This window comes from Danio rerio, chromosome 20 (assembly GCF_052040795.2).
Source record: "Danio rerio strain M-AB ecotype USA chromosome 20, GRCz13ab, whole genome shotgun sequence".
Taxonomy (NCBI): Eukaryota; Metazoa; Chordata; class Actinopteri; order Cypriniformes; family Danionidae; genus Danio; species Danio rerio.
The window spans coordinates 17320557-17343931 of record NC_141040.1 but is presented as its reverse complement, the minus strand read 5'-3'; the positions used below and the strand labels follow the sequence as shown (position 1 = coordinate 17343931).

The 23375-nt window shown below is 37.6% G+C and overlaps 1 protein-coding gene across 11 annotated transcripts in view; it reads left to right on the top strand.

Annotated features, from left to right (window-relative positions):
- The first annotated feature begins 781 nt into the window (after positions 1-781).
- The window catches only part of ralgps2 (Ral GEF with PH domain and SH3 binding motif 2), a 225702-nt gene continuing 203108 nt past the window's right edge, over positions 782-23375 (top strand). For 10 of the 11 annotated variants that reach the window (XR_015517496.1, XR_015517498.1, XR_015517497.1 and 7 more), the window contains exon 1: positions 787-950. The gene's annotated coding sequence lies outside the window, so the exon portion shown is untranslated. 11 annotated transcript variants of the gene reach the window in all.

Below are 23375 nucleotides of genomic sequence, written 5' to 3'. Positions count from 1 at the left end.
AAAAAAAAAATAATTAAAAATATTTAATATTAAGCAATACTGGAACATTAATACTGCTTATCCTGTATTCTAGGCAGTATTGATAAACTGCCAGGAAAAAAGCATTAATACATGTAGTAAGAACGTCGTCTCACGGTTGCTGAATGTTACACGACAACGTTGCTACAGCCTTCTCACTTACATTTGTGTTACGTTGTGACATTGTAGCGAGCACGTAAAAAAATGCAACGTTGTACAGACATAACTACAACGAAGATGTGTTTGTTGGGTATTTCCCCAATATTAACAAATCCAAAACTAAACATTTTCCCAAAGTAAAGAGAAATCAGACAAACTATCTTGCAGGCAAAATCAAAACCATAGCCATTACAATAAACTGATGTTAAATCCATAAAGCAATAACAAACATATTCATTTATTAGAGGAAGTATCGAAAAAGCAATGCTTCTCCACCGCAAAACAAGGCAAAACAGAAGGGTAGGGCATATTTTGAAACAGTCAGATATTAACTCATATTAGCATCAAAACAATAGCAAATTATTTGTGTTAATAGGAATATTAAAGCGACAAAAAATGTATCTACCTCACCAGTTACTATATAACGCTTGTCTTTTCATTGACACGGCTGCAGGAGCCTGAAACCGCTCCCTCTTTCAGCTCTCCTCCAATAACACCCTAGCAGCATTAGATAGAGCCCTAGCCCCGCCCATCACACACTCTCCTCCAATAACATCGCAGCCGAATCAGACTGAGACCGTAGCCCCGCCCACTGTCGGATCAACGGACACACTCAACACATACACAATTACCGCTCCTGCCGGATCATTACAGGCGCGCAGCTGTTGTTGTTGTTTTGCATTGTTTATATTAGTTTGCTGGGAGCATCGCGTGGACCTTAGAGTAACGATCGCAGCATCTCTGCACCGGAGTGGAGCCCAGATCGCGAAGCGGTGAGTTTGACGCTGTTTTAGTTGCTTGTGATGCACTGAGCTGTTATGAGCGGGATGTTAGCAAACAGGCTACAGAAGCAGCACGCCTAGGATGCGATTAATAGCCGCTCCGACCGGCGACATGCTGTTAACGGACTAAAGATGCGCCCGTTTGGGAGGGAATCCGTGTGTATGTGCGTGTCAGGCGCTTGATGTGAGTTTTTGCCTGTATAGTGCTCGCTTTCTGTTGATAATGGGCTGCGCTTTTGCGGCTGGCGTGTTCGTGTGTGTGTAATAATCTGCGGGATTAAGTTTATTCTCGTGCTGGATGGAGGTGGATCACCGCAGGATAACGGTTGTTTGTCTGGAGGGGGTTTCACGTGCCCTCCACCTCGCTCCGAGTCGGGGTGTGTCACACACACTCCAGCCGAGGCTTATTTCACACCTTCACAAGCTGATTTCTTTCAAAATTGCTCAGATTTTATGACAGATATCATAGTTGCTAGCTACTAATTAATATGGAAGTCGTGTCGGCCATTACTGTCATGACAAGCAAAGACATTACAATTCTGACAGCGTTTGAAGGAGATTCCATATAGGTTAGCTGTTGTAGATATGTGTTTAACTGTGCTTAAACTGATCAATTTTAAGGAAGTATGTGGACAAAATTGGAAGGAGATAACACTAAAGGGTTAATTCACCCCAAAAGGAAACTAGTATTAATTAATCACCCTCTGAGCCCTTCATTTGTCTTCGCAAATCAAGTTAGGTTATTGAAGATGAAATCCGAGAGCTCTCTCATCCTCCATAGACAGCAACAGAATGGAGACGTTTAAAGCCTATAAAAGGTACTAAAACAATGTCAAAACATTCCACGTGTCTTCAGTGGTTTAAATGTTAGCATACGAAGCTCCAAGAACACTTTTATGCAGCAAATAACCTGTAATATTACTTGGTTTGTTTTTGTCCTCCTGTCAGTGACGGGTGCTATGGGCAGTACAACATATGGCCATTAAGGTGCGTGCTCAGCGTAGCGTTTTAGCGATGCAGAAAAGTAATTGCTGTTCTTTTCTTTTGTTGTCAGTAGAACCGCTGCATTTTTATAAGTCCAATTAAATTATAATAACGTTTTTTTTTTTTGGATGTTACAATCAGTATTGTTCGTTTTTAGGATATCAATAAACTAGTGTAATCTAAAATTGTGACAATTTGCGTTTAGAAGACCTAAAACTGATATAAACATGTAAAGCATTAACTCATACTACAGTTTCTCATCAAATCATAACTAATCAAATGCTCTCTAGTGTCTGACATGCCCCGCCCCTTTCAACATGGTTCTTGTGTGCTTTTGATTTGATGCACTTGAGCTCAATCACCCTCACTGGCAGAGCTGTGACAAAACAAAACGCTATTGGCTATTCTTTTAAAAAGGGGTGGAACTACACGATGTCCCACCCTCTCTTTGTGTTTCAGTTGAGATTACGTAAAAAAACGAATAAAAAATTCTATTTCAAAACACTTCACGGGACGTTTAAAATGCTGTGTTGAGCGTTAATTTCACACTGAGCGCTCCCCATTTTTTAAAAGTTTTGATGACAGGTGAGCGTTTCAAAACAGTGCTCGCTTTTCTGTGGTGCAATACAACACGCACAACCTTCCTTCAGACTCATGAACATCTTAGCGGCCGATCACACCAAACGCGCATTTATGTTCCAAAAATGCGATGCAACGACTGTATGCTGTTGATGTTAATACGTTTTTTTTTTTAATTATATAGTGAACTACAAGTCTCTTCTCCAACTTCAAAAGTCTCAGTTGTTGTCTTGACAACACAAACACTGCAGGCACCTCAACAGAAACCCTTCAGCAGGAGGCGACACTCTAGTGCAATTTAGGAAACAGCCACTAGATGGCGTGGGGGTCATTTTGGAATGAAAACTCCAATAGAACAACAGCATATTATATATCGGTACAATAAACTATTAAAAGTGCTGATGATTGTGATAGTAAGTGTTGTATTGTCGTCTGTCAGGTTGTATCTCAGCTTTAATGCACTTTTAAAATAAGTAAATAAAAAAACAAAGCAGCTGCTTGCCATCGCAGCAGCAATAAGATCCAATGGACGGCCGATCGCTTTCACTCCAAAATGGCTGAATTACAGGGCTGTTGCTGGGGGCTGCTTTTGCAATGAAACGTTTTATTGAGTGTCCCCTCTTGGTTATTCTAAGCACTTTGCCTTGCCTCTGCTTTCCTCTGATTGGAGAATGAAAAAGACGCGAGTGTCGTAACACACCTTTTTTGCTCAGAGTTGACTATTTTTTAACTCAGAGCACATAGCGCGCAAGGGTGGCAGGGCACATAAGCATCGCGCAAAGTGCTCATGGCCGTTAGTAAACCATTCAAAAGAGGCACCTCTCAATGCAAAAAACACATTCGGTGTGATCGGCCCCTTAATGAGGTTATAGATTAAAAGTAGGGATGCTCTGATTAATCGTCCGATAATCACAATTCATGACTCGATCTGTACTTGCTGATCTGGCCGATCTCACAAACCGATTACGAGTGTTTGTTTACGACTTTACAAGCAGAGAAAGATGCACGAGCATGTTCGGGCAGCTCTAAAACCCATGAGCAATGTTTCCAAATTACATTGTTAGTAATATTTCCTACCATTTGTTTTATCTATCATTTCTTGTAAAGCTACTTTTGACCATTACATTTATGCAACATCCTTAATTTATTCACTTAGGTAAGGTGAGATCTTATTCTTAGAGGGATGTGCTTAAGATATAGTGAAACAACGAACGTATCCAGGGTGATGTGAATAAGGTTATAAAGTACACTGTTACCTTTGAAGATTTACCCAACATGTCCTCGGGAGTTTGTTTTCCATATCAAACTTGCGAAGCCTGAACTTACAAAGAGAGGATGCAGGACTGAACTGTGTGTAGGCTACTTTATATTGGGGAAAAAGCCAATATTAAATAATATAATAATAAGTCATAAAAAAAGAGGCGAATGTCTGCAGCGCTGCCTCCGTTTTGCAGATGTCTCAGTTTTTTTGCCTATTCACACTGAGACGGAGCAGCAGCATTTTAAAATGAAACGGCCTCTTCAGTGTTTCCAAGTTCCAAGCTTCGTTTTTGGCGTTCAAAATCTCTGGTGTAGTGTGGACGGATGGCTTAATCGTAGCAAAACGTATTTTTTTTAAAACAAAAACACATTAGTGTAAACGAGGCCTGAGATTACGTCAAACAATAGCCCCTTTCACATTTACAGACCTTTCTGGAAAATTACCGACAGGTAATTCCGGAAAGGTCTGTATGTGTGAACAGGCCCTTTTTGAAAATACCGGTAAATTTGTTTCAGCAATTTTCCGGAAAGAGAAGTTGTTACATTACCGGTAATTTGCCGGAATGATGCACTATGTGAATGCAGAAGGAGAATTGCCAGAAAGAGCGTATTTATGATTAGAACACACTGACGTGACATGTTTACTCCAGCCAATCAGAACATTCAAACACATTTAAATCCGTACCGTTTATAAAACTATAATATTTTGAATATCATTCCAGAAACATTTAGCTGCTAGATTTTAGTCAGATAACGTTTCTATGGTCCTTATTAATGCCAACTGTGTAAATAAATATCAATTGAATGCTTATGATAAGCCGCTGATGTTTGCCTTCAAGTTCTGCTTCCTTCAGTTGCGTGATGAGTGTGCACGCAAAGCAACCAGTGAGCGCCAGCACACACACATATTGTGTACATCTCAACATGTGAAAGTGTACCTTCATATGTTTTCATCGGTGTTCACAATACTTTTCCATCCACAGAGTTTGTAATGCAGTCAAATGTTTACAAATCTAATCACAGCTGTTTAGAGGTCATTTCTGGGAAATGATGTCAGAATTTACCACTATTTTGGAATGAAAATTCCATAACATCCTTGCCTGTGTGAACAGCTCTTCTTTGAATTTACCGGTAAATTCATTCTAGAATTTTTTCCGGATATTAACTGCTATCACTGTGTGAAAGGGGCTATTGATTTAAAGATGCATATTTCAAAGCACTGCATGGGACCTTAAAGTACTCTGTATCGATAGCATGTGTATTAATTTGGTTTTGCCTTTATTTATTTGTTTGTTTTTTGTCTTGTAAAATGCTGATGACCATTGACTTAAGTTTCATGAATCATCAAGGACGATGGTTTCAGCCAAAATTATTTAAACCAAAGAAAGAAATCCACATATGCTTTGTATGGTTTAATGGGGGTGCATTTTTTGACTGAAATACTGCTTTTACACATTATGTGGACAGTTAGTTGCTAGGTGACCTTTTAAAGGTCCTCAAGTGACTATTTTTGGAAAGACGCCTACAATTACTCTTAGGGTGCTTTCACACCTGCCTTATTTAGTTTGATTGAATCGCATTAGAGTTCGTTTTCCCTCTTGGTGCGGTTCGCTTGGGCAGGTGTGAATGTGAATGCTTGTAGAGGTGGTCTCGGTACGCTTTCAAACAAACCCTGGAGCGGTTCGTTTGTAGTGAGAATATGATCCGAACTAAAACAGACCCAATCGCAACAAGTACTTCGCCTTTTGGACTAATCCAGCTGCTGTTGGCAGATGCGCTGTGCATTATGGGATATGGATTAAAAATATTTTTTGACAGACAGCGCTTTACCAATAGATAGAGAGAGGGGTAATAACCTTACCTGATAAATTGTTGGTAATATTTCCGCAAGATGACCGTGTCGCAGTTTAGCTAAATTAATTCACACCTCCTCCTGAAGTGATGAGCGATGCATTAAACACTGTTTTCCAGCCTTGGCCGCGCTTCATTCTCGAAATGTATAGTTTGTCTAAAGCAGGGATACAGTCAGTCAGCGCAGTTGTCCATCCAAAGTAAAAAGCGACATTTTGTATGTGGCGATTTGTTTACTTGCGGGAGTTCATTGGAATTTTCCCGCATGTGAATTCTGACCAGTCATTAAGCAGTTTAGGAACTATGTTCAACAACACCTGGCCAATGAGAGATGTGGATTTTGTCAAATGTCTGCATTTTGGTTCTTTTCAACTGGTTCGGAACAAAGCCAGCAGTGTGGTGTGAAAAGGACCCAAAGACGGCAGAAAATGCCGCAGATGTTTTATCTTTGCTATGATGACAGTACATAACATTTTACTAGATGTTTTTCAAAATACAAGCATTTAGATTAAAGTGCAATTCAAAGGCTTAATTAGAGTAATTAGACAAGTCATTGTATAACAGTAGTTTCTTCTGCAGACAATCAATAAATATATTGCTTAAGGGGCTAATAATATTGACCTTAAAATGGGTTTCTAAATATTTAAACCTGCTTTTATTCTAGCTAAAATAAAACAAATAAGACTTTCTCCAGCAGAAAAAAATATTAGAGGAAATACTGTTAAAATTCCTTGCTCTGTTTAACATAATTTGGGAAATAGTTATTTAAAAAAACAAAATTCTCAGGAGCGCTAATAATTTTGACTTTAACTGATAATCGTTTTAAATAATCGTGATTACAATTATGACCAAAATAATCGTGATTATGATTTTTTCCAAAATCGAGCAGCCCTACAATGTATCATTTAATGCCAGACCAAATGAACCGAACTACAGATGTGAAAGCATGAAAAAAAGCTTGCAGATAATGTATTATCAGAGAATCACCCTTCAGTTTGCTTCTGTTAAGTGTAATTGACAAGAGAAAGAACTTTTGGCAGAATGTGGATGCTTCATTTCCCGATTAGTCTGTGATTAGTTGTTGCCACTGATATTTTTTAATACGTTTAATAGCCATAATATTAGAAAGCCCAGTTAGTAGTCAGAATTTTTATAATTTTAAAATTCAAATTAACACCACAATCCAAACTATTCCATTTAATTGCAAGTCATTTAAAATATTTGACTGTTTCCACACTCAAAAACTGAATTGTTTGTGCATTTATCTATCTCCAGCTACTTACAGTTGGCAAGGTTTGAAGTTAAGACAGCACAAATGCTTTAATAAAAAAATCGAATGACCTGAAAATAACATGGATAATTCCATAATCTGTGTTATGATTTGTTACAATCAGTTAATTAATATTATTTCCAGCCTAACATTAATAGGAGTGCTTATTTTAAGCTTGTTCCAGAAGGATTTACGATTGCTTGAGATTTCCAAGTAAGCAGTGTACTATGTTCCAAGACCCAGTGAATGAATGTGTTTTTACTGACTCTGCTAGTAGTTTGTATAAAAGTTGCCAGTCAATAGCGGTGAAGCCATTCACAGTCTTTCACCATGAAACTCAAGCTAAAAGACATTAATTATGTCTGGCTCAGCACTTATTGATCACATGCACTATGAAAATGAGGAAGCCTTTCAGGAGTTTTCTGTCTGAATGGAGCTCTGTTATGATGAAATCGCCCTAAATCAAAGCAGTCAAGTAGCCTCTTACTGTAATGATCAAGAGGAAAGTGGCCATTAAAATGTGACTTAAATAAATATCCTGATTAGATATCACCATTGAGAGTTGTAAGGAATTTGATATGCTATGCTGTGTCAGTACTCAGTAAGACATCAAATGTGACCGTGCAGGCAGGGTTCATAAGGGGCTTTTGCACCGGAAAAAGTTTTTTCATAGTTCTTAGAACTAATAGTAGTTAGGGTTGTCAAAAGTATCAACTTCGACATCAGACTTCATTCATCAGCTGATCTGTCTATAAGCTGACATTAAGAAATGCTTTTGTGTAGGGCTGCACAAGCATTGATATCGGAATGTGCGCTTCCACAATAGTCACATCGCAGGATCTGCAATGTTGAATCCATATTATTATTGACCAGGTATTGGAAAACACTCCTGATTTGTGGAGTGTTTGCAACGTGTAACCATAAAGTTACCAAAACATTTATTATTTACGTGTGTTTTTATAAGTTAATTCAGATTAAAAGTATTCAGGCAAAATTAGTTACATGTTTAACTTTAAGGAAAATGCATTGCATTTATGTATATTTACACTATATGGTGTGATTTTACATTTGATTATTAAATTTGTGCATCTAAATATTGCTGGACTTCCGGAAAATCATATAGTGCTGTGTCTTTTGTTCGCACAGTGGTGTTGCTGTACTATATTTCTCAATGTTTGTGATTGATTTATTATAATTTATGTAGATGCAATGTCTTACAAAATTGAAAAAAAATAAATAAATAAAAAATTACAAATTCTTTCCAAATAGACATATTCATTTAATCTGGTGAAATTATTCAATGCCGCAATATATATTGTAGACGAATAAAATAATGCAATGTCAATTTTTCCAATATTGTGCAGCCCTACTTTCGTGTATTTGTGATTGCAGTTGGCGAACAGCGCTAAAGCGTGGTAAACCGATGAACTTCATGGCCAATTACAGTCATATCTGTTGAGCAAGTGAATGCAATGGCCAATTAGTAGTGTTTCAGAATGTTAGTGGGGACATTTTTATAATTTCAGTACTTGATACTGAATTTGCATTACTTGATACTGGAGGCTGACAAGGATGGTACCAAAGTTGCAGGCACATACCCAGTGTGAGTGAATGGTGCATGAATAAAAAAGTTTTTGGAGTTATTGCGTCTTTTGCTTAACTGCGATTGCCGTTTTAGCATATTTCAAGTTATCACTCCTGCGATACATGTTTTATTCTGTTAAAACATGTTGGTTCTGTTGGAAACTGCATATATCAAAATCGCAAATCATAGTGGAGTCAGATGTTACATTCCCAGAATTGTCACTAGGGACGCTGTTCCAATTATAAATGTTTAAAGTCTATCAGAAATTCTTACCTGTTTTACTTCGGCACTTTGGCGTAAAAATAAATAGGAAACTAAATTGGAACGTCAAATGGAGGGTGGGGATTTAATGAATCAGTCCCCGATATCGTGACCTACGGCTCCTGCCTTGCGTGTATTTGTGCATTTATAATTCTTCGTGCTGTTTGTGTTGCTCTGCAATAACACTTTTGAAACGCTAGATGGCTGTAGGTTTTTATGTTCCTCTGTGTCGAGTTTCTTTGCGGGTGTTTTGTTTTTTCTGAACCCTACCTTAATGAACAAGTAGCTAAAACTCGCTCATTCAGAGGTGGGAACCAGCGGACATGCAACAGCTTTAATCATATGGTAAAAGCAAAACAACAATTTCCATCAGGAGCTCCTTTACGGGACTCGACACTTGTAAACACTTGCTCTATCGGGCTCGTGGCTTGCAGCACCACCCATACTCGTCACAGCTCGTCACTTGTCACAGGGCTATGTGACCGTGCGAAAGCTGTGCAGGAGCATACGTGTGCGCTTGAAGCTTAAAGTATGAGTCAGCCTTAAGATCATGCAACCAACTCCAAAGAGAAGCACTTACTGTAGTTTCAACAAGATAATGAAGTACTACATGTGTGGTTTTATTTACAATTAGGATAAAAATGTAATCATCGAATATGCAGGAACTTGACTAATAAAATAGAACAACTGTCTCGATATACAGTTGAAACCAGAAGTTTACATACACTGTATAAAAAGGCACATAACTATTTAAAAAAAAAAGCCAGAGTCAGCAAAAAAAGCCAATTTACAATTTGCTAAATTACACTGGGAAAAGAATAATTTTTGGAGACATGTCCTGTGGTCTGATGGAACTAAGATTAAATTGTTTTGCCATAATGACCAGTGTTAAATTTGGAGGACAAAGGGCAAAGCCTACAAGCCTTTGAATACCATTTCAATTGTGAAGTATGGGGGCGGCAGCATCATGTTGGGGGGCTGTTTTGCTGCAGGAGGGACTAGTCCACTTCACAGCATAGATAGCAACATGAAGAACATTATGTAGAAATACTGAAGCAACATCTTAAGACATAGGCCAGGAAATTAAAACTGCCACAAATGGGTCTTCCAAACAGAACATGAACCTAAGCATACTGCCAAATTAGTTCAAATGTGCTTTAAGGACAACAGAGTGAATTATTTGGAGTGGCCATCACAAAGCCCTGATCTCAATCCTATAAAAAATATGTGGGTTGAAAATATGTTGAGTTGAAAAAGCTTGTGCGAGCAAGACAGCCTGCAAATCTGACTCAGTTAAACCAATTCTGTCTGGAGGAATGGGCCAAAATTCCTTCAAACCATTGTGAGAAGCTTGTGGAAGGATACCCAAAACATTTGACCAAAGTTATACAGTTTAAAAGCAAAGATAAGAAATACCAAGGAAATGTGTGTAAACTTTTGTCTGTCTGGAAATTAATAAAATATTCACAACAAAAAATAAAAAAGTCACATTATTCTGGCATTTAGCAAATGTAAATCATTTAGGGAATCTAACGAACCTAAAATAGTAAATGTTTAGTTTGATTTACCATCAGACATTATTTAAAAAAAGGTTATGTTCCTTTTTTAGAGTGTATGTAAACTTCTGGTTTCAACTGTACATCGTATCAATATTTGTCTTTAGAAATATTACACCTCAGTGTTGTGAAATATTCATCTGGTTGAAGTGTTTGTCATAATTAAAAAGTAGTTTAAACTGTGAATTAGGGCTGTGCAATTAATCGAAAATCCGATTTCGATTTTGGCTTTTAACGATTATGAAAAACCATTAATCGAGATAAACGATTATTCCATCACATACCGCCCCCTTTACAGTTGTACACGTGTTGCTCTGCAAAGCTCAGTTCCATGTGAAAATGACTAAAAGCATGTGCTGTAATGTAACTTTTGCTGCAGGGGATGCGCATCTTTCATATTTTTAAAAGTGCGAAAAACTACGTGCTGTTCTGTGTGCGCGCCGTGCTTAGCCTCGGACAGGTAACGTGTGTGTGTTTATGCGCGCGCTGCGCTTAGCCTCGGACAGCAGAGCACACACACATCTAACGCGATCTTAATGTGAGCGCTTTAATGGTCAAATACATGCACATTTGTGTCAGAGCGCAGTGTTTATTGATTATTCATATTAACCCTCATTTGTGTAATAAACAAACAAGTTGAGAATCAAAAGACACGTGAAAGAGAAACCATATCAGAGCCGCACTATTCTTAAAGTGACAGCGCGCGATATTTCTGCTGCTGCTGACAGTTTTTATCATTAATCAATAATAAAATAAAAAATACAGTGAAGATGCTTAAAGCACAGTTTAATCATAACAGATTTAATAACTAATTTCTAATAACTGGTTTCTTTTATTTTTTTGCTATGATGACAGCACATTATATTTTACTAGACATTTTTCAAGGTACTAGTATTCAGCTTAAAGTGACATTAGGCAAGTCATTATATAACAGTAGTTTCTTCTGCAGACAATCAAACATATATATATTGCTTAAAGGGGCTAATAATATCGAGCTATTAAAATAGGTTTCAAAATATTTAAACCTGCATTTATTTTAGTTGAAATAAAACAAATAAGCCTTTCTCCAGAAGAAAAAAATATTATTGGAAATACTGTAAAAAATTCCTCTGTTAAACATCATTCGGAAATTATTTATATATAAAAATAAATTCACAGGAAGGCGAATAATTTTGACTTCAACTGATAATCGTTTTGAATAATCGTGATTACAATTATGACCAAAATAATCGTGATTATGATTTTTCCCATAATCGAGCAGCCCTATGTGAATCTGCCTTAAAACTTAAAGGTAAGAGAGATTTATCATTTATTTGGATAATTATTGAAATTGATTCCTTTAAAGAAAACAAAATCAGATGCTGTTGTAGTTTGAACTGGACTCAATTCCCTCATTTCCCTGTTGATTAATGAGGTTTTTTTTACCCACCGCAGGAATGCACTTTGAGTATTTGCAGTGTGGTCATATGTTTGTAATGCGTTGACAAGCATTTGTGCACCTGCACAGAGTGTTTTTCCCTAAAAGGAGAAGTCGAAACATCTTTGATCTCTTTTGTTAGTCAAATCATTAACTGTATGCAAAGGTTCAATTTCTGTTGTTAATTTTAGCTGTGGTTTTATGGGCCTCTGAGTATTAGCAGTGTTATTGTATTGCCTGTCAGGATTGTTTATAGATAAACCAGAGCATCTGGCATTGCTTTAATCCCCAAAAAACACTCTCGCTTCTTCACTCTATGTCCTTCCTTCTCTCTAAGCACTTCCTGTCTCTACATAAGAAAGCTTTGTCTTTTTCGGATGACTGCGAGGGGGATTCTAATGTCGCCTAATGGTTGGAGCTGAAACGCTGCTCTGGAGCAGCTGTTTCTGTCAGCAGCACAGGTGGTGATTCCTGTCTGTCTGTCTGCTGATCTTTAGCTTCCCTTTTGCCCTTGCTTCATTTCTAGAGCTTTACACTTTTCAGGGATTGAGGGAGCTTTGGGGCAGTGTAATGTAGGGCTGTGCGATAAAATTGGTATCAATATTTACTGATTCAACACCATTGTCAATAGCGATTAAAAAAAACAAAAGTTCGATATGAATCGCTATAGATTTATTTAAATTTGGCTGCTGAATGTGCGCCTTGAAAAGAATGCTAATAAGCTTAGGTTGTGAGTTTGTCATTTCCAATAGAGGCTTGTATAACGTGCACATGGTGTTCAAGTGGCGCACATGTGACCCGCGCACATTTTTTAGGTACACCTAGTTAAAAAACACATTCACTTTTTTGAATGCTGTGAGCGCACCAAAATTCATGCAAGTAGAAGTAACCAATCTGCTTCACACTTTGTATGGAATATACACATTTCAGTAATAACAACAGACTAATTACCTCAGACAAACACCGTGCATCCAAACATTTCACTTTTCTCCATAAACTTGAATCAGAGCTGCAGCAATGGTTTGTCCATTTGTCATCCTCTGAGAAAACGATTGATGGTCGTCTAGTTACGAAAGATGCCATAGAAAATGGTGAAGGAAACCACGTGCTTACGCTTATCACTTCAGGTCATAATAAGAACATATGCGAAAAACAGTGCCGTACAGCAGCAGTGAGGAGATTGTAAATAAAAAAGATGTAAGGATGTTGCCAAAGTGGCTTTTTGGTTTCTTTTCATGTGCATCCCAGCCACTAGCTCTCCATCTGAAAGGTTTTTTAGCATATGGTGTTATGTGGTTATTCAACTTCACAATGAGGAATGTTGAAGTGTTTATTTGAATAATGATGGTTAGTTCCTTTACTCGAAAGCTCAGATTTGACTATCATAATTTTTTTGTTTACAGGGCATGGAGTTGTATCATTGTTATTCACACCTTAATTTTTTTTTTGAATGTTCAGTATTTACACTTTACCATTGCCCACACTTTGTAACGTTTTATTTATCAAGTTTAAGAATCTCTTTAACACTTATGTATGTACCATTAAAGCTATTTGCCTTAGTAATGTTGGTAAATAAAAAAAAATAGTGGTTAAATAACACAAAATCCTAATACTCCTAAATGGATTGTTAAAAAATATTTAGTAATTATTGATATCGAAAAATATAAACATGATATTATGCAAATTTTTTTTGCAATATCACCCAGACCTAGCTTTATTATTAGGGAAGGATGGCTCCTCCCCTTTAATAAAAACAGCTGGTTCTGAGTCTGGAAAAAGACTGTTCCACATAACGGGTAAAAGGGATGCAAAATTTGTAAAGCCACGGTCACACTGCACTTTTCACACTACAGACACCTATTCATTTGCATGTGAATCCGGCAGACTGGCTTCTGCGACAAGTTTCTTATGTCAAATTCAAGCTTGGTGAACTTTGAACTGGGAAATTGCATCGTGATTGCGTGAGACCAATAGAAAATCAAAACGTGACCTCTGTACAGAAATTTTAAATATGGAGTAATCACTCGTTTTTTTTAAATGTCTTCTCAACTTGCTTATTCCTGCCCTTTTTTTGCAGCGCTGTATGACAGAATTCTCTGTGTGAAATAGCTTACTGGAACATCTGCAGTTATATAAAATAAATAAATAAATGCAACATATATGAACACATACAGCCCCTTACAGTCTTCGATATGTTACCAATTACAGAAAAAAGTACACACAGCATACATTTAGTCCTTATTTAGGTTCATAGACATCACGGCGAGCACAAGCAAGAAAGCAAAACCTCTTGTGCTTTAGATTGGCTCGTAAAAACGAAGGGGCACAAGGTAAATCTGCTCTTCTTTTTGGCTTTGTGGCTGTTCATCAAGACGACGACAAGATTTGTTTAAGCCCGGGTAGACCATGGCTCGTTATTATATGAATTTACGCTGTAAAACATCTCTCGGCTCTGTATTTTAAACATGCGGCTTTTTTATTTTCATTCTGGCCTTTTGCGTAAGCGAATGATGTTTCTCTGTAAACCAATAGCGTTCAGCTGCGAGTCTAGCTCCGCCTTTTGGTACCCTTTCTCGTGTTTGATATCCTTTCAAAAGGGTGCCGAAAAATTGGTACGCTACGGTTCGGTGCGCCTTTTGACAGTGGAAACAGCCATAAAAGTGTACCGTACCATACCGTACCACTCAGTGGAAACGGGCCATTAATGCCACGTTTCAGAAAATGAAGCCCAGTTACTTATTTGAGGTTTGAAAAAAATGTTGAGAGTGGTTTCTATTGACTTTTGTCTTCGCAAGCTGCAAGAAAACGTCACTGGAGCAACGTATTTCTGATTTCTCAAAATCATACCTCAAGGCATGTATTCCCAATGGGTTGGACTTCTGCCGATGTCCACATTGTGATATTGATGTTAAAACAATATGTTTTGCAGCCCTAAATCTGCCTATTACACCAAATTCAAAACTAGTTTACTTAGATCAAACAAATGTTTTTATTTTAGATTGTTCTACACATAATTGAGCACACAGTATGCAGTTGACGTGTCTTGTGTGGATACGAGACCCCTCTGGCCTTGTGTCCTCTACTTTACAAAGAAAAGTGATTATTCACAAATTACATTTGTGAAATGGGAACCCCTACTCCACAAGGGCCAACCCTTGAGTGTGTGAGATTGAAGATTGTAGGTGCTGTTCGGCTTTGCTTCCCAGCTCAAATGACAGGGGTTTTCTGAAACTCAAGATGAGCCTCCTAGGGTGGGTGTGTGTGTTCAGTTGCTCTTGAATTAGGCCTTATGTTTACATTGTGTCCATAGGTGATTTCATAATGTGTGATTATCTCTTTTATATTTTGCATGTGTCTTATGTTAGGATGCCACATAATGGTGTGTGTGTAGCAGGGAGAACCTGAAAAAAATGTGTGTGTTTTAAGCTCTGGGGTCATTTAAAGCTTTTTTTTTTCTAACATCTTTTGTCAGGCCGTGTGTTTGCTGGCACCTGGGTTTGTCTTTGTGTTTCTGCTATCTGTCATATTAAGCTGGGAAACTTTTTAATTAGTCTAATGATTGCTAGACATTACGAGAGCGGTTTGATTATCCCGGTCAAGCTGCCTGCAACTTTAAAATCGACCCGTGTTTTGACAGGACGTTGTTTATTGAGTTACTGCGCAGTGATTACCGTGTTGTCCATCAGTGCAGTTTTCCATGTGCGTCCCTCAGTAAAAATGGCTTTTGTACGGTGCGACTCTGTAATTTGGAGGACTGTTCAGAGACCTGTAGTTATGTTACATTGAGGCGAACTGTGCAATTGCTTTGCTCAGATTATAGCAGATCCTTCTTGAGTGCTTTTTTATGGCTGCTTCAAAGGAAACATGTTTGTAGCAGCTCAGTTTTTTGTGTGGTAGTTATTTTGTGCACAGTAAAGTTGTTTTTAGACCTTGTACAGCAACACGATAATGAAATAAAAGGGAATTTCTATTTTATTAAGGATGTTACAGTTTTTGATAAACATACAGTACAATCAGTTAGGGCTGGGCGATATGGCAATAAAAAAAAAGAATCTAGGTTTTTTATAATGTTTGACCGATTCACGATTTCGATTTCGATTTTCTTTTTAAATGTTGTTACTAGTCTTCTCAACACATTACACATTAAAAAGATACAGTGGAAGAAAAGGACTGAACATGGAAACTGTAAAGCCTTATTTAACCCAATGTGTGAAGTTGTGGACGTATAGCAGGAGCAAATACAAGCACCAGATGTGTGTCTAATATAAATTAATATATTTAATCTATTTTTATTTTTTCCCTTTTTAAATACCGATCATTTGAAGCGCTTTGCTCCACTCTGCATTATGCTGCCTGATCTGTCTGGTTTTCAACTAGGTCCGCTAAATGACGCCATGGGGGCGGGTACTTGCATTTTCACTGCTACAGCCCCTCACCTCTGCTCGTGTTCAAACCAAAAGATCGGCGCGGTTTTTCACATGGCAGGCTTTTATGTCCTTCATACATGTTGAGATCGAGTTTATTGACTTGATGAGGGATTGTCTTGACAATCCACATAGACGTGACTCAGTCAAGCAGGTCGTACACCAGAAGCGCCGCGACATGGCGCGCACATGACAGTTTAAACTATCACACACCAAACGCGCACATTCGCATGCTATTTAACATGAAACTAATCAGATGGCGGGGCTGAAATATGAACTGCTTCCTAAATCATGGCTGGGCGGTGCCGGTGTGCGTATAAAACCTGTTTAGAATTCTAAAATCCATGGCACTGCATGGTGCTGCGCAGCGCGGCGCCGAGAGGCGCTTATGGTGTGCTTCCTGCTTCATAGAGTAAACCAAAGCACATTGGTGCCATTATAATGTATTAAATATATATATTTTTAAAAATCGCAATTTCTCGATTTGATTCAAAATTAAATCGTCTTAAAACGTGAATTTGAAATAATCAAAAATCACCCAGCCCTACAATCAGTACTATTTTAAGATATATTTTCAATTTAAAAATCAGTGTGTTCTTTTTTTCAAATACATTTTTTATGTATTTTTTCCTGGTATAGCAGAGTTTGTAAATTTAGAAATGTACCGAAATTATTCAAATTTTTGTATAAGCTATTATAATTGATTGTCAGGATAAGATGATTTTAATGGATCCAAATCTGAGAATTTTTTTTTATTTTTTTATATTTGGGGCACTATCATACACCTGGCGCATTAAGGTGCAAAAGGTGTTTGGCGCGATTTGTTGCTATTTCCAGACCAGTGCAACCCTACTTTTCACGTTTTGCACCTCGTTGTTTTAATAACAAATCTATGTGCAACACTTTATTGACTCATGGGTGTTTCAGTCTATAAAGGAAGTGTGTGTAGCTGCATCATTGGCGTATTGCTATTTTGAGGAACTGAAATAGACCGCACCATTGACCAAGTAAAAGCTGGTCTAAAGTCCAGCGCAGATCGTGTTAGTTATGCAGGTCCAAATGTTTATACAATGCTTAATACACACAGGATGTTCATCAGTACACAAACATTTTGCATATGAAAAAAAAGGTTTAAAATGATACAAAAATGAGTATGTTTTTAATCGATCAGTTAAGTAATTAAAAAATATTATTATTTAAAGTTTGTCTGCATAAGGGGCCGATCACAGCAAATGCGCTTTTTGTGTTAAGAGCGGCATCTTTTAAATGGTTTACTAATAGCCACGAGGATTTTGTGGCACTCTGCGAGCTTCACATTTTTTCTTGCAGTTGGAAAAAGTCAACTCTGAGCAGGAAAAGTGTGTTACATTAGTCCCGTCTTTTTTGTTCTTCAATCAAATGAAAGCAGATGCGGGGTTTTCATTGATTAAATGCATTTTTTTGGTGATCGATCTGAGGTAGCCTGATATTTTTAATTGATGGAAAAAAAACATATGATTGGACAAACAGAATATATGTCGATTCTTAAAAAGGACTTAGTCAGTGTTTTAGTTTTGCAATCTAAACTTGTCATTTAGATGAAAAAACATCTAGGGCAGGCCTATTTATTTTATCCTTTATTTTATTTAGTTTATTCTGTTTTCTATCCTGTTGGAAACGCTGCAGGTGCTTTAAGATGTGCTGTTGCAGTATGTTCTGTATGATGTTGTTCGCATGTTAAAATAAATCAGTATATTAAAATGCAACATTGAATGTAAAAAAATACAAAATAGACACGTCAATTGTTTTTTTTTTTTTTTTAAATAATAATTTAATATTAATCTGACCAGTTAACGGTTAATATTCAGTCAATGAGCGGCAGTTGTCGGTTGGCAAAATTAGCCAACAATATGGTATATTTATAGTTTGTTATTTGTATTTTTATATCAGAAACAGATGCCAGAGACCCCTCAGCTGACTTCTCTCGATGTGAAGGAGCAGTGGCTCTACTTTGAGCTCGGTCATGACCCAAAGCTCATGACTATAGGTGAGAATAGGAATGTAGACCTTTTGGCTCAGCTCCTTCTTCACCACAACAGACCGGTACATTGACCGCATTACTGCTGCTGCTGCACCAATTCGCCTGGCAATCTCACGTTCCATCTTTCCCTCACCCGTGAGCAAAAGATTCTTGGACTTCTCCATCAGGGGTAAGGACTTTCTTCGAACCTGGAAATAGCAAGCCACCTTTTTTTGGTGAAGCACCATGGCCTCAGACTTAGAGGTGCTGATCTCATCCCAGCCGCGTCACACCTGGCAGCAAATTGCCCCAGTGCATACTGAAGGTCCATGCTCGATAAAGCCAACAGAGCAACATCGTCTGCGAATAACTGAGATGAACTTCTGTGCTCCACGAACCAGACCCTCTCAAGGCTGTGCTTTGAAATTCTGTCCAAAAAAATTATGAACGGAGATGGTGACAAACGGCAGCCCTGCCATAGTCCAATATGCATTGGAAACAAGTCTGACTTATTTCCAGCAATGTGAACCAGACTCCTACTCTTTATTTATTTATTTATTTATTTATTTTTTATTTTTGTCAATTTAGTGTTCAGTAAGCTTGTAGCACATTATTATTTAGTGATGATACCGCCGTGGCCTCGTTTTTGGGGTTGTATTCATCCTAACTGTAAACCAGCTGATTATTTTGTAACTGAGCACTCTGAATCATGCAGGCTATCACTGGATTGACAGGCTGCATGGTTTCCATGGTAATGTGAGTGCCAGTCATGCATTTTGAAGAGGAAGCGAGAGGTGATGAACACATCGAGAGTGTCTTGTCTGTCTGTCTGCCACAGCAGCGCTTCAGGCTAGAGTTACCAGGGGCCCGTGTGACCTCACAAAACACTTTCATGCTGATCTCAGAGCTCCTTTGTCTCATGATTGTCATGGAATTTGAACTCGTTGTTGTCTGTTTTTAAGGTTACGACTTTAAGGCCTGCTCATGCTTAGTTTGCCAGAACGAAAACAGAAAAGTTAAAATGTTCATCATCTCTAAAAGAAGTTTAGATATCTGAATGAATGTTGCTACGCTAACAGTATTTTTTAGCATAGAAAACAGCACACATATCGGGCAAAATACATTTTAAGGTCAAATGTTTTGAAAAATGTTGTTCGATAACCACACTGTTGTAAGTATGAAAATACACAGCGCAAATACTGTGAAATGACTTGAACTTTAGAGTTTTGTTACTATCATTAGCTTGTTGCTAAGCTAACAGTGCTTAAATGAGCATAACAAACATGGGATAATATATTTAAACACGATGTTTCTTTGAGTTTTCGGTTACAAATTTTAGCATGTTAGACATTTTTGTTTCAAATATTAGCTTGTCGCTAAGCTAATATATTCTGGTATGTACAAATTCACATTAAATTTATGGTAAATGTTTTACTTTACCGGACGGCGTAGTAGCTAAATAGGTAACGCTGTCGCATCACAGCAAGAAGGTCATTGGTTTGAGCCTCTGCTGAGTCAGTTGACGTTTCTTTGTGGAGTTTGCATGTTCTCCCCGTGTTCACATGGGTTTCCTTCGGGTGCTCCTGTTTTCCCCACAGTTCAAAGACGTGGTACAGGTGAAGTGGGTAAGCTAAATTGTCTGTAGTGTATATGTGTGGTTGAGAGTGTATAGGCGTTTCCCAGTGTTGGGTTCCAGTTGGAAGGGCATCCACTGCGTAAAACATATTCTGGATAAGATGATGGTTCGTTCCACTGTGGCGACCCCTGATTAACAAAGGGACTAAGCTGAAAAGTAAATGAATCTTCAAGTGGCTCCAAATCTCCAAAATTAAACCAAATTAAGTGAGATTAATATTAAATTAAACAAAAGAAGAAAGGTTATAAAAATTGACTGTTGCACTTTATTTTGTGTCATCAGTAAGCTAGTTTATATAGTTCATATTGGTGTGTGTGCACCGTTGTGTGCAATATTTGTATGCTTTTTAACCACCTCCGAGCATATATGGGGTCACGATTCACTCGTGTTGTTATTTTAGGGTTCACAGGCTGAAAAGTTTGAGAATCCCTGATCCATAGCACATATAGTAATAATAAATGACACATTTTATATAGAAATAATACATTTTACTCTGAACATTTTGAAAACTTATGCTTCAAATATTAGCATTAACTACATAGCCCAAATATTGTATACATTTTTCATGTTTTTTGTTGATTCTTTTTTTTTCCTTTTCAAATGTTTCTATCACTCTAACACACTCTAATATAGGGCTCCAACTAACAATTATTTTATTAATCAATTATTCTGCCGATAATTTTTTTTTCGATGAATTGATGATGAATCGGATACAAAGAAAAGCATTTATTTCCAACCATTTATTAAAAAAAGCTCATCCCTGAGCTGTTATAATAATAATAATAATAAAATAAAAAACTGAGTGGTTTTGTCCTGTTTTCAATTCAAATATCTAAATATGTTTAAATCAAGATACATACTAGACAAATGAAATAGCCTAAGAAATTATGTCTTGTTTTCTAAAAAAGAAAAACACCTAAAAATTAAGTGATTGTTTGCTTTAAACAAGTAAAATATTTTGCGAATTGTGTAAGAAAATTATTTTAATGAGATATAGTCTCAAACAGAAGTTTTACCAGTTCACATAAAAGTGTAAGTGATCGTGATTTATAACGTGAGATGGGCGTCGCCATGTTTATTGCGGTCGCACGCAAGCCTCATTTATAAAAAGCAGAACACGCAGGATTCAGCATGTAAAATCACCACTTACTCCCCGCATGCAAGTAAGGGGCTGGTGAACTTAGAAAAGAATAGATTCAACTTTAGTTGCTTTCACTATGCGTAATGTGTATCTGATATGAATAAAACACATTTGCAAATTATATTTGAATGCATTGTTAGACTCTCTTGTGTGTTTTACAAACTCGTTATGTTTTGTTTTACTAGTACTTGTGTGCATTTACATGTCTAAAACATAAATTAAGCATTAGGCGTTTAAAAGGCTGCATAATTGTGATAATAGATCATGTCTTTCTCAGCAGGGTTAAGCTGGTTCTGTTTTAGAAAAAAAAAAAAAAACGAAAAAAAAAAGCCCTTTTCTGACCATCCCTTACTGAGAGCTCTGCTCTGCGCGAGCTCTCTCTGCCTCAGTGCCAGACACTGCGCCAAAGCTCAGTTTGATTTTTTTTCAGTTGCCACTCTAAAGGTAAATGAGCTAATGCTAGCTTGTCATGCTTGTCAAGCTGGATAACATGCATGTAAAACATCAGCACCAGGGATTTTACGGTCCTCACTTCAAAACGGAACAGGATTCTAGAGATTTACCCTGCTGTTGCTCCCTTACTCCTCAACCCTGTCTATGACACGGCGAACTTTGTATAAGTGCGCGAGAGAGACTGTGATCATTCCGCTTCGTGCTCAACTAAAGTGTTTTTTTTTAATAATCAAACATCCTGTGTTGTGCAACACAACAAATCGATTACGAAATTCGTTGCCAAAGATTTTAGTAATCAATTTTTATCGATTTAATCGATTCCTTGTTGCAGCCCTATTTTAATAACACATTTCCCAGAATTAAAAGGAATATTAATTATATATTAATTAATTAAATATAAATATTAATCCGTCTTTCGGATGAGACGTTAAACCGAGGTCCCGACTCTCTGTGGTCGTTAAAAATCCCAGGATGTCCTTCGAAAAAGAGTAGGGGTTTAACCCCGGCATCCTGGCCAAATCTGCCCACTGGCCTCTGTCCATCATGGCCTCCTAACCCTCCCCATATCATGATTGGCATATCATCACTCTGTCTCCTCTCCACCAATCAGCTGGTGTGTGGTGTGCGGTCTGGCGCAAAATGGCTGCCATCGCGTCATCCAGGTGGATGCTGCACACTGGTGGTGGATGAGGAGATCCCCCCCCCCCCATTGTGTAAAGCGCTTTGAGTGCCCAGAAAAGCGCTATATAAATGTAACGAATTATTATTATTATTATTATATATTATGTGAATTAATATTAATTCCCTTTCTTTTTTTACCCATATCTCAATTTTTACTGACAGTTTGCTTCTATTTTGTTTAATAATTTAGCCAGTGCTTGGAAAAAAGACTTAATAAATTATAAACATCCCAACTTACCAACAATATTCATATATTCAAATATTTTTTTTATTCAGTCTGTATTTCCCCACGATAGTAACAAGTGGTGCTACCTCTAAATTTGAGTATCTTCCAAATGAAGTCATTTTTAGCCATCTGAATGGCTTCCCAGCTTATCATCAGTTTAGTGAAACTCTGTTCTGCTCTACCACAAACAGTGTTTTAATTATGACATATGGGCTGTCGACGCTGTAGCTCACGCAGCTGTCATCGACATTGACCTCAGTCACCGCTAACATGGCTAGCATTAGCTGGCTGTACATTTCGTTTTGTTTGTGCCTTCAAGAGCGCACTTACAGTGGCATGTGTTGGTGCAATTTATCTGTAACCTTTCATCTCTTGGTCACCTTGTATGGTCAGTTTGCACATGTGTGTGAGAGAGAGAGAAGATGAGTGTGCTCTTCTGAGCCTTGTTTGGTTGTGTGTGGAATCTTGGCTCTTTCATATCTTCTCTTTGGCTGGTTTTGATCAGTGGTTTTGCTTTAGGATACAGACTGCTCATGACCCAGACAGTATAGAATTGTAGCTCATAGCTGAGAAATGCTGGGTTTGATACACACACGTTTTTGGTGTTGTAATCGTGTGTGTTTGGTGGTTTTGATGTTAATGGCTGTCAGCTGAGAAGGGTGATGATTATGTGCAGATGCTGCACAACACTTTTTTCGAAGGGTCATTGGCAAATATGAGTGTACAGAACAGCAAAAAGGAAAATTCTTTTGGAAAATAAGACTTATTTTAATTGTATAATAAAAGCGCATTCGTGAAAATTAATATATATATAAAAATTTTCATGATCAGCTGAAAAATTGACCCCCGAAAAATAAAATTCATTTCTTTTTAATTTGACCAGATTTATAAAAATATAAAATTTTGCTTTAAAGGTGCAGTAGGTGATCTGCCAAAATGCTAACTGTTAGCATATTAGCTTTGAAAACACAGTCCCTCCCCTACCGCCCAAAACCACAGCTTAAAGGGCCACGAAACCACCCTCTGTCAGCAGGGTGTTGTTACACCTCTAGTTTGGAAAAAGTCAGGAAAGTGGGTGTGTCCAGCTCTGTTT